General features: G+C 42.6%; 2 pseudogenes; both read left to right on the top strand.

Annotated features, from left to right (window-relative positions):
• The first annotated feature begins 214 nt into the window (after positions 1-214).
• LOC101705411 (G patch domain-containing protein 2-like) lies at positions 215-1794 on the top strand (annotated as a pseudogene).
• A 3590-nt stretch (positions 1795-5384) lies between these two features.
• On the top strand, positions 5385-10006 carry LOC101705789 (rab11 family-interacting protein 3 pseudogene; annotated as a pseudogene).
• The last annotated feature ends 1014 nt before the right edge of the window (positions 10007-11020 follow it).

The raw sequence follows: 11020 nt of genomic DNA, 5'->3' as shown, positions 1-11020 counted from the left end.
GATAATTTAATTATCTCAAGAAAAAGAAAAAAGTCTCCCTAGGGTATAACAGTGAGGCAAAGATGGGGGAGGGGTGGGGACAATTCAGATGAGAGAGAGAGGAGAAAGGCGGGGGAGGGAGAGAGAGAGAGAGAGAAGGGGCTAGGGAGAGAAGTAGTAAGGAAAGGCTCCGTGGAAGTCACCAAGGCTGTAGTTGTTGGAGTCTGTTCTCAGGCCTGAGCCTCCAGGTCAGGCTCCTGGGTGTTGTTAATGGTCGGGGCCACCGGGCACCAACCCATCGGAGCTCCAGCCAGCTGGCAGTTCAGTAGAACCATGGAGGAGCTGGTTCACTATCTGGTCTCGGCCCTGGAGGAGAGCTCAGAGCAAGCCCGAGTGGCTTTGCTGAGACGGGCAACCACTCTCAAAGTCTGTCCTGCCCTCTGAAATGCCAAGCCAGGAAAAGAAGAGGGCAGAAGTGGAGACTGTACAATGCCCACCACCCATGGGATACTGGGTACTGCCTAAGGGAAGGCTCTGATTCTAGTCTAGAAGAACCTAGCAAGGACTATCGAGAAAATCACAATAATAATAAAAAAGACCACAGTGACTCTGATGACCAAATGTTAGTGGCCAAGTGCAGGCCGTCCCCAAACCTAAACAATAATGTCCAAGGGAAGAGAGCTCTGTGGCAGGAGTCTGACTTTGCTCTTGACAACCCGGGGACCAGGACTCTTCACAGGAGGAGGAAGGTAAAGTGCATGGTGGTGGATGTCCCACAGGACATCTCTAAAGAAACAGACCATGACCCAGCCACCTGAGGGCTGTAGAGATCAGGACATGGACAATGATAGAGCCTACCAGTATCAAGAATTCATCAAGAACAAAGTGAAACAAAAGAAGTTGAAAACAATCAGACAAGGATCAAAGATGCAGGATGAAGGTATAGTTTTAGAAAGTGAGGAAATAAATCAGAACAATAAAGACAAAATGGATTATAAGAGCAAAATGTCTCAGACAAGCTCATGAGCGAAAGCAACTCCAGCAGTCTCAGCAGCACTGATGCTGGTCTGTTTATCAATGATGAAGGAAGACAAGGCGATGATGAGCAGAGTGACTGGCATCACTGGTGTCGTGTCCTGGTGGGAGAAGGAAGTTCTCACAGAGCTGGACAAAAATTTACCATATCCCATCTTTGAAAGTATCATAACTGGTTCTTTCCCCCTTACGTAGCATCTGGGGAGAAGAGGTTTCTGAGCTAGATTCAGTCGCCTTCAAGGAATGCCTTCAAAGAATATTAAAAAATCTGGAGAGACTCCAACTTCAATGGTGCCCACTGTGGACCTGGTGAGCAACAAGAGGATGGTCCACTTCTCCCTGGACTCACATCACCACGACCACTGGTTTAGCACTAGAGCTAGGACAGAGCATGGCCAGCATCAGCTTCTAAGAGATAACCAAGCCGAATGAGGACACAGGAAAAGCTGTTCAGGGAAAACAGCCAGCAGGCAAACAAGCATGCATTTAGGGTCCTTATACACAGGAGATATCAAAAGGAGGAGGAAAGCTGCACCTTTGCCTTGATCTACTGCCTCAGGATTTGTTGGTGAAAATGCCCAGCCCATCCTAGAAAACAACATTGGAAACCAAATGCTGCAGAATATGGGCTAGACCCCAGGGTCAGGCCTCGGCCGAAACGGTAAGGGGATCGCAGAGTCAATCCAAGCCATGCAGAGGCCCAAAGGTTTAGGACTTGGATTTCCTCTTCCAAAAAGTACTTCTTCAACTCCTACCCCTGCTTCAGGAAAATCCCTCTAAGAAGAAAAGCAAGGAAGAACTGTGTTACCATTTTTATTCACCTGCCCCTTTGTTCTGAATTACTGTACACTTTCTGATTTCGAAGCAGAAGTCACCATTGCCTCAAACTCATCCTAGCTTCCTGATGCACAGTCCCAGGACAGGGACAGAAACGGGAGCGTGTCCCTGTCCATGGTGCTAAAGCGAACACTTGTACCCTATCATTTTTTTCAGTAATTTCCAACTATTTCTAGGTAGAAAGAGCAGTTGATTTCTCTTACTTATTTTTATCTCAGATGTCGATTCTTGCTGATGCTTTCCTCAATCCTGTATGCATGTGATTCCCGGACCGATGAGCACCGCTTGTCTCCAATGTAGGATCTTGTCTCCTGTCATCCTCTCCTCCCAGTCCTAAGCAAAACTCTGAGAGGCTGGGAGACTTTATACTCCTTGAATTTGGCTTAATTTTGTGTCTTTGGACAATGTAGTATGATGTTCACAGTTAGCAAAGAGTAATTAATAATTGCCTTGGACATTTTGACAAAAATAAACCTCATCATTGTTATCACCAGAGTGCCCTCAACATTACTTTAGTGCAGATTTTATAAATTTTACCTCATGTAGCTTGTGAAGTAATTACTGAAAGGAGAATGTGTTTTTAAAATTCACCACGACTGAACTGTAAATTCTATTCATCCTGACATCTACCTCTCTCTTCCCAAAGGCTGATATTTTTTAAAAATCAATTTAAGTGTAAGAAATTGATTTTAAATTTTAATCACTGGAGTAAATCATTAGTCGATTGAATCAATTTACTTGAAGGGTTAAATGGCTCTCCCAAGAATTCAGATTTCTGGCAATGGCCTGACCCCTTTACAAGGTGAACAGGAGAAAGTGAAAGAAACCTAATGCCCTTTTTAAGATCTAAGCTGTCACTTTACAACTAAGCAAAACAAGTTATTTTTATTTTATGCTCAATATTGAATTATTTCTCAATCATGTGCTTCATAGTGTCAGATTCTAAATTGCTCTTAGTTTGACGGGTTGATTTGTTAGTGATCTTCATGATCTTCATCATTAAGAACTAATAATTACTGTATTATTCTATTTACAATGGCCTGTATTTGTTGGGTAAAGGTCAAGATAGCCTATATGAATCACTTTTCTAGTAGTTTTTAAAAAAAATTTGTAAATTGTCCAAAAAGAGTTTTTAAAGAAAATAGAGAACAGATCTTTATCCAGTGGTTCCCTAACCAAAAATGCTTCCCTGCCAAATAGGGAAGGAAGAGGCACATTGTGATTTCAAAGACTTGCTGGTTTGCCGGATGTGCACATTTCTTTTAAGAATTCTCTTTCTTCCTCAGGGCATGTGGTAAAAGAAGAGGACATGTAGGGGACTGTAGACTGCCAGAGTTGCACCTTGAAGCATTCGTGGGAGCTAAACTGACCTTAGCTGATTTCTTTCTGAAAGTTTTTCACTAGAAATTTTTAAATTGTGTTTTCTAAATGCTTATGGTATTTATGTAGGGGGGATGATGGTGGAGATTATGTACGGACTTTTAAAACTTATTTGTCATACTGTATGGTGTTCAAAGATCTATTGAAAATTTGTTTTGTTTTGTTTAATTCCATTTCCTGAAGATCTTCTAAAGTCCTAGCATTTCAAAAAGCCCAGTTTTGAGCCACTGGTAAACAGTGAGGCCGCGACAAGGCTGATGATGTGGCTGTTGCTTTTCTCCCAATCGTGTCCTAATGGTTGCAAAACACTCACAGTAGAGGACACTGCATGTATCAGAGTGGGCAGGGGGCCTCAGTTAAATAAGCTGTCTTTATGGGGGGTTCTTTTTGTCCCCTTCTGCACAGGCACAAATCTAGAACAACTCCTGAAAGATGTTCACTTAGCTTCCCAAAAAACACACCTTCCTGTTTGCTAGAAACAGGGAGAGTTCTTTATCTGACACCTAGAGCCCTCCATGCAGCTCACGGAAGAATTAATTTATCTCCTGTCAGAATCTGAGCATCGGCGAGCAGCGTGGAGAAGGCGACACCCCAAGCCGCCCCAACTCTTGGGCCTGCTCTCAGGACCAGTCCCGAGGAAAGATCGCATTGGGCTTCCCTGGAGAAATGAATATTTATGAAACATTTAGTGTGTCTTTCTAGAATACAAAACATACCAACTTGTGTTGCATATGTGGTTATATTAATTTTTGTTAATAAATATGTCCCTAGAACCCAAAGAATCCAAAACAGTTCATAGTTTAGAAAGCATCATTCGAATCACCTTGAAAAAGTGGCGGGGTCTTTTCCTGCTCCCGCATGAAGCCATCTTATCTTCTACAGATTAACTCATTGTGCTACAAATTATTTTCTGTGAGTAGATCTCTTTCCTCCCTACCCAATGACCCATCCCCACAGTAGCTCAGGGAGGAGGGCATGACCACCTTAACAACTGGACTTTTTTTCTTTATATATTTGTTTTTCCTGATGTGGGCCAAACTATGTGCTGCAGTCATTTCCTTCCTTCCTCTCTTTATCCTCAGTACCATTTTTAAGGCTACATACCCTTCAGATTTGTTTTTATTTTTAAATTATCTGACACCTCTTTAAAAGAAAATTCATTACTAAAATTTACCAGTTCATTGGTCTTAGCATTTGAAGACATAGATTTTATAACTCATGTTATGGTTATCAGACAGGAGTTAAAACAGTAGGGTTACAGCTGGGCATTGTGATGCACTCCTGCACTTGGAAGGCTGAGGCAGGAGGATCTCCAAGACTTTGAGGCCAGCCTGTGCTATTTAGTGAGTTTGAGGACAGCCTGAACTACATCGTGAGACCCTGTCTCAGAAAAACAGTAGGGTTACAGTTAATATGTCCATATAAGTATATTTATAGCACACATGTATGCAGTTTACAGACATGATTGCAAAATACTGGTTTCATTAATATGTTCATTTCAACATTATTAATTGGTTTTCTCTTAATTAACTATAAATTCTCTTTAGCACATTTCCTTTTGGGCAGATATTTCATGAAAGAGAAAAATCCTTGTTGATATACATTTTAAAACTATTTTCATCTTTTTTTGTTTTTTAAAAAGAAAGGTGATCTAAACTGTAAAATGAAGTTGTTAGAAAAGAATATTTTGGATTATTTTTAGTTTTTTGGTAGAAAATTATATTAATGGTATAACAAAAAAAGAGAATACAACGTTTTGGAATGTTATTTATAAGCAGTCATTGTGTTTCTGCTTTAAATGTTTTCCTTTCAACCTTAACAAAATGAAAATAAAGTTGAAAGTTCCCTTAAAAAAAAAAAAGAAGTAGTAAGGTAAGAAGAATGATTGTTTCCCAAGTATTTTTATATTCTGTAGTTTTATTCCTGGCTTCCAAGTTTTTAAAAAGACAAAGGCTTGGATGTCATTGGATTGCTTATATAATCCAGAGAAAACATGTAAAACAAAACAAGTATGCCCTGTCCTCAGAGTTCTGCCACTGCAGTTTCGTGCGAATGACTGCTGTCTATGCAGAAGTGCCCAGCAGTGAGTACGATGGTGGTGATGGATGAGGCAGGGTACGTGATCCACAGTACCTAAGGCTCACAGTCTAGGGATGCGACAGATAAATGAACAACAGGTAAATTCATAATTATGGACTTGATTATAAGAAGAAAAACAGGAGTAATGTGGTACAGGGTTTACTTTAGACTCGGACTTGGCATGTGACTACAGCCTCTCTGAGAAGGGAATATTTAAGCTGAGACTTAAAAACTGAGTCACTACCAAAGCAAAAACTCAAAGTAGGCATTGGGGAGACTGTTACAGGTGATGGGAGCAATGAGACAAATATTTCTTTTAAAATTAAGGATGCACGAATGGAAACAGGCAGAATAGGAGATATTCTGTCTAGTGAACCAGGTTAAATGTCACAGCTTGTCAGTGACAAATGAGAGGGTTTAATGTACTCCATCCAAAGAGAGAAAATTGAACAGAAAGCTTTGGGAGCTTCAAGGTAGTAAGTAGCAAGAGACTTGGGGATGAAACAACAGAGATAGGGACTTGGAGAACTTCCTCTTTTATATATGTGTTTATTTATTTATTTTATTGAATAAATTTAAGGCCTACAACAAGACATTGAGAACTTTCTGGTATTTTGGAAATTTCACCAATATTCCAGTGTTAATTTATGGTAATCCCTCTCTTTTTCTCTGAGGGGGCTGACATGAACACCTTTGAATGAAAACCATGAAAGTCCCAGATTAATAATAATTTATCATGCGCCAGGCATGGGCTACTTGTCTTTGGGGATAGCAAAGAATGAGGACCTGAAGGCTTGGGTCCCACAACTCAGTGAAGCCAGAGAAAGCTGAAGCTCAGAACAAAGTGAGGGTCTACCACTCCTAAAGGAGAAAAAAGCAACTGAATGCCTGAGTTTGTGGAAGAATCCTCAAAGGGTAGGAGGGACAAGCTATTTGGAGACATGATGGGGGATTAGAGGGATGAACAGGGTTTTATCAGATGGCCACATGGGTGCCTTATAAAGTGACTTAGAGCAGTTACCTTGCTCAAAGCCGCATGGCTAGTGAGTGGCAAAATCAGGAGTAGGACTCACATCTGACAGATTTCACCCTTTCTAGTAAATCACCCAAGATGATTTCCCCCACAATTCTTTGAAGTTGCTGTTACATTGTTTTTGAAATGATTTTTTAAAAAAAGAATGTGAATGTATGTGTGTGTGAGAGTGACAGTGTGTTGAGGAGAAACCTAATTAGCATAGATTTGCTTCTGCTCTTTCAGTTGCCTATTTCCCTCATATTTACTTATGAATTGATGGAGTTATTAAATTAATGTATTTCTTGTTGGTGGGGTAACCTAATTCAAGAGGACATGGGGAAATTTATAAACTTTGAGGAGAAGGGCCTCAGGAATATTGAAAATCTCCTCTAGTCATACACTTGGGACTCTGGGGACAGCTAAGCAAAGGTGTGGAGAAAACACTCAAAGGAGTCCACAGGCAGTGCAGGCTGAGCCTTTATGATTGAGTTTTATGGGAATAGAAACATGGGAAGAAAGTCAGACGGTGACAGAGGGAAAGACACCTATCTGCCAGTGTCAGAGAGACCAGGAAGCAGGATGTTAAAAGAGCAAGAACAGGACAAGAGTTCTGGGTAGCTCACCATCATTTCCTGAGTTATCCTTTTACTTTGTGGATGGATTCCTTTGACAGAAAGTGCTATTAGTTGCCCTATTTTCAACATAAGTGTTACAAGTATGAGCTCTGGAGTCTCTAGCAACTTTCACAAATCACTTAATCTCTTAGAGCCTGGGTTTCTCCATCTGTAACAGAGGAATAATGACAGTACCTACCTCAGGGGCTGCTGATGAGATTAGGTGACATGGAAAGTAATGGGAACAGTACCTGGAATAAAGTAGGCCACCAGAGCACAGTAACTATCATCATTTTTCCCATTTAATGCAAATTCAAATGACTGTTGGATTATCGAAGCCACTGTGTACTTCTCTGAGGCCAAATTATAGAACCACTGGACTGAAAAGAATGTTAGAAATCTGTTGCTTTCTCTTAATTTGACACACAAGGACCCTACAAGTGCTTTTGAGGAAAACGAAAAAATTGTGCAAAAGTAAAAGCATGAAAGGAAATGATAAGGGATTTAGAGCAGCTGCAATGCCAGATAAATGAGTGTGCATGCATGTGTTGGAGGAATGGGGGGAAGAGAAGACAATGGGAGGGGAGGCAAAGCTATAAAAGAAGCAAAGACCAGAATATAATGTGCTTTAGGGTCAAAGTCAGGAGTTTGGACTTTACCTAGACCACGACTATCTGATGAGAATATGTGAATCATGTATGCAATTAAAAATTTTCTAGTTAGTCACATTGTAAAATGAAAAAAGAATGGATTGAAGGCATAGGTTAGTGATAGAACATGTGCTTAGCATGTGCAAGGTCCTGGGTTCAATCACCAATACCAACAAAAGAGGAGGTAAAATCAACTTTAATAATTTCAACATATAACCAATTATTATATAAATCACATTTTCTTTATCAATTCATCTGTTGATGGCACATAGGCCACTTCTATAAGGTAACTATTGTGAATTCTGCTGCTATAAATATGGGTATGCATGTATGACAGTAATATGATGACTTTAACTTGGGAAGAAATTCAGAAAAGTAATAGCTGGGTCAAATGGAATTTTAATTTTTAGGATTTTAGCGATCTCCATATTGATTTTCAGAGTGGCTTTTTCAGTTTACATTCCCACCAACAATGTATAAGAATTCCTTTTTCTCTGACAACCTTGACAGCATTTGTTGTTTTTGAGTCTTTGATGATTATAATTCTTACTGGGGTAAGATGGAACCCCAGTTTTTATTTGCATTTTTCTAATGGCCAAAGATGCTGAACATTTAAAAATGTACTCATTGGCCATTTGTCTTTTTTTGAGAAGTATCTATTCATTTCAACTGCCCACTTTTTTTTTTTTTTGGTACTGGGGATCGAACTTGGGTCCTTGCACTTGTGAGGCAGGAGGCAGAACCACTGAGCTAAATCCCCGGCCCTCAATTGCCCACTTTTTGATTGGGACTTCTGGGGGTGCGTCTTTTTAAAAAGTTTTTTATATAGCCTAGATATTAGTCCTCTGTCCGTGGAGTAAGTGGGAAATATTTTTCCTATTCTGTAGGTTGTCTCTTCAGTTTGTTGGTTGTTTCTTTTGCTGTGCAGAAGCTTTTTAATTTGACATAATCCTGTTTATTGACTCTTGGTATTATTACTTGTGTAATTGGAGTTCTGTTCAGAAACTCCTTGACTAGGACCATGTCTTCAAGAATTTGACCTTTTATATCTTCCAACAGATTCAGTTTTTTGGTATTTGTATCTGGGTCTTTGATCCAGATACAAATGATTTTGATTTGGTGAGAAATAAGGGTCTAAATTCATTCTTCTTCATTTTGATGAGAAATTTTACCAGCACTGTTTGTTAAAGAGGCTATCTTGGAGAAATATTCTGACAGTACGGGTGCTGGGATGTGCCCTCCGAGTGCCTGGACACCATGGATGAGCCTAACAATGGCACACTGTTGCTGCTTCTTGGCAAGCACATGCACCAATTTTTGCTCTGACCATAGAAGCCCTAGAGGACACTCCCCCAGAGCCAGTAGAGAGCCTGGAGGAGTGCACTGCTGACAAGGTCATTTTCCTGGAGAGGTGTGTCAGAGCTATAAAGGACAGTGCTGCAGCTGGGGAGCAGCACAGCTAGCTGAGGCAGGAGAACTTCCAGCTGGTGCAGAACCAATTTTCTGGAGGAGCAGGAGCTGGAAACCTGCAAGACAGTACTGGAAGAGTCCCAGAAATGTGGGTATGCATGTCTGGATGGAGTGAGAGAAAAGCATTGTGAGCCTACAAGCCAGCCTGGCATGGGCTAGATAGAAGCCTTGGCTTGGAGCACTCTCATAGAGTCAGGACACATGTAGGCATTTGCAGCCATCTGTAGGTGACAAAGTAACTCCACTGAGAGTTCCTCCAGACCCTGGGCCTCCTTTCCTCTGCAGAGGCACAGTTTTTAGATAGCAGATCTCAGCTTTGTTCTCATGCCCCAGGCTACAGTAGCAGGGTGAGAACAGAAAGCTGTGGTGCTGCAAGCCTTGTATGAAGGTCAACATTGAGTGCCTCTGGAGGAGGAGAAGCAGAAGCTGCTGGATGAGATTGAAGGGTTTAGGCTGCAGCTCAGTGAGGAGCAGGAGAACAAGAGAAGATGGGTGACAGACTGAGCCACTAGCAGCACCAGATACAGAGGGACAAAGAAGTGACCCAGGAGCTAATGGAGGACCTCTGCAAGCTGCTGGAGCACCTGTAGCTCCTTACTACACTGGAGGCTGAGCAGAGGTGCGGCTGTAGTAGCAGCCTGGGCCGGCAGAGGTACCACAGCACCAGGGAGAGCAAGCTGGAGCAGGAAGTCTGCAGGCTCAATCAGTAAGGGGCAGAATGATGATGAGCTGAATAGGCAGATCATTACCTTCAGCAGCCAGGATTCCGGGAACCACTTCTCCATGGCTTTCTTCAAGTCATTGGTTGCAGAGGTCAGCTCGATCTCCCTCAATGAACTCATGGAACCATCCAGAAGTGGAAAATTTCTACCTGCTGGACTACATTGACAGGATTATTGATTGTAGCCAGCATGGAGACCAACTGGTCCATCTTGGAGGTCAAATAGGGCAGCAGATCCCAGCCTGGGCTGGTTCAGAACACTACAAGCACTCCAAGCACCCCAGTATATCAGGATCAGCTGAGACAGTAGATCCCCAGCCAGCTGAGCCCAGGGTGTTAGGGCTGGGGCAAAAGAAGATGGAGACTGTAGAGGACAGAGGTCAGTGGGGAAGGTAGGAAGAAGGGAAGTCCCTGGGAAGGGAGCTCACGGAAGGCGAGGGGTAGAGCAGGACCTCCTTGCTTCAAGTTGCCAGACATAACACCCACATCTGCTCAACAAGAATGGGCTCTTGAACTCTGTGCAGAGTTGGGGGTACCATCAGGCTGGGCTAAGCCCTCTGACTCCCTCATGGCAGACCCCCTTTCCTGCCATGCAGCCCTGTCAGGAAGAGAAAAAGAAAATGTGTCCCTACAGGGCTGTAACCACCCACACAAGTGCCTTCACATGGTTCCACTCTGCCTGGCCACTCCCTCATGCCATATGTGTTCTGAATCCTGTGCAACATGGTCGTGTGGGAACTCTCAGCAGGCCAGCCTGGCGTGTTTAGTGTCTGGCTGGGAGCTGTAGGATCCCAAAGCTCTACTTGAGCTGCTCAGGGCATTGCTAAGCCAGATAGCAACCTCAGTTCAGCTTCAGGCCCAGGAGCCTCCAAGCCACACAGTGACCCTACATCCTGAGCCTCAGTGCAGTAATCTTCAGGGGTTCTGTGATCCTTTGCTTTGATATCAGGATTTGAGATCTTAACTGTGTAGAACTCACTCCCTGGATGGGACAGACACTGCTGACCCCTCTGACTCCCAGGTGCAGGCACTGCTGTTCTGTAGGTGTGATTTTCTCTGGCTTTTTGGAGTCCACATCCTCCCTAGACAGACCATCGCTACTCTGGGTGAAGTCCGCATTTCCCAGGCCAGAGTCCAGGAATCTGGAACCACATTTTCTTCTGGATGTGTGGATTTTCTTCTCTGGGGATGTGTCACAGATGGGGAGTGGTTAGGGCTGCTCTTCAGGGACACTGGGGAC

The sequence above is a fragment of the Heterocephalus glaber genome, unplaced genomic scaffold (genome assembly GCF_053883595.1).
Source record: "Heterocephalus glaber isolate CG9 unplaced genomic scaffold, H.glaber_assembly_v1.0 deba00001546, whole genome shotgun sequence".
Taxonomy (NCBI): domain Eukaryota; kingdom Metazoa; phylum Chordata; class Mammalia; order Rodentia; family Bathyergidae; genus Heterocephalus; species Heterocephalus glaber.
The sequence above is the reverse complement of the archived record's forward strand: the minus strand, read 5'-3'. Positions and strand labels throughout refer to the sequence as shown.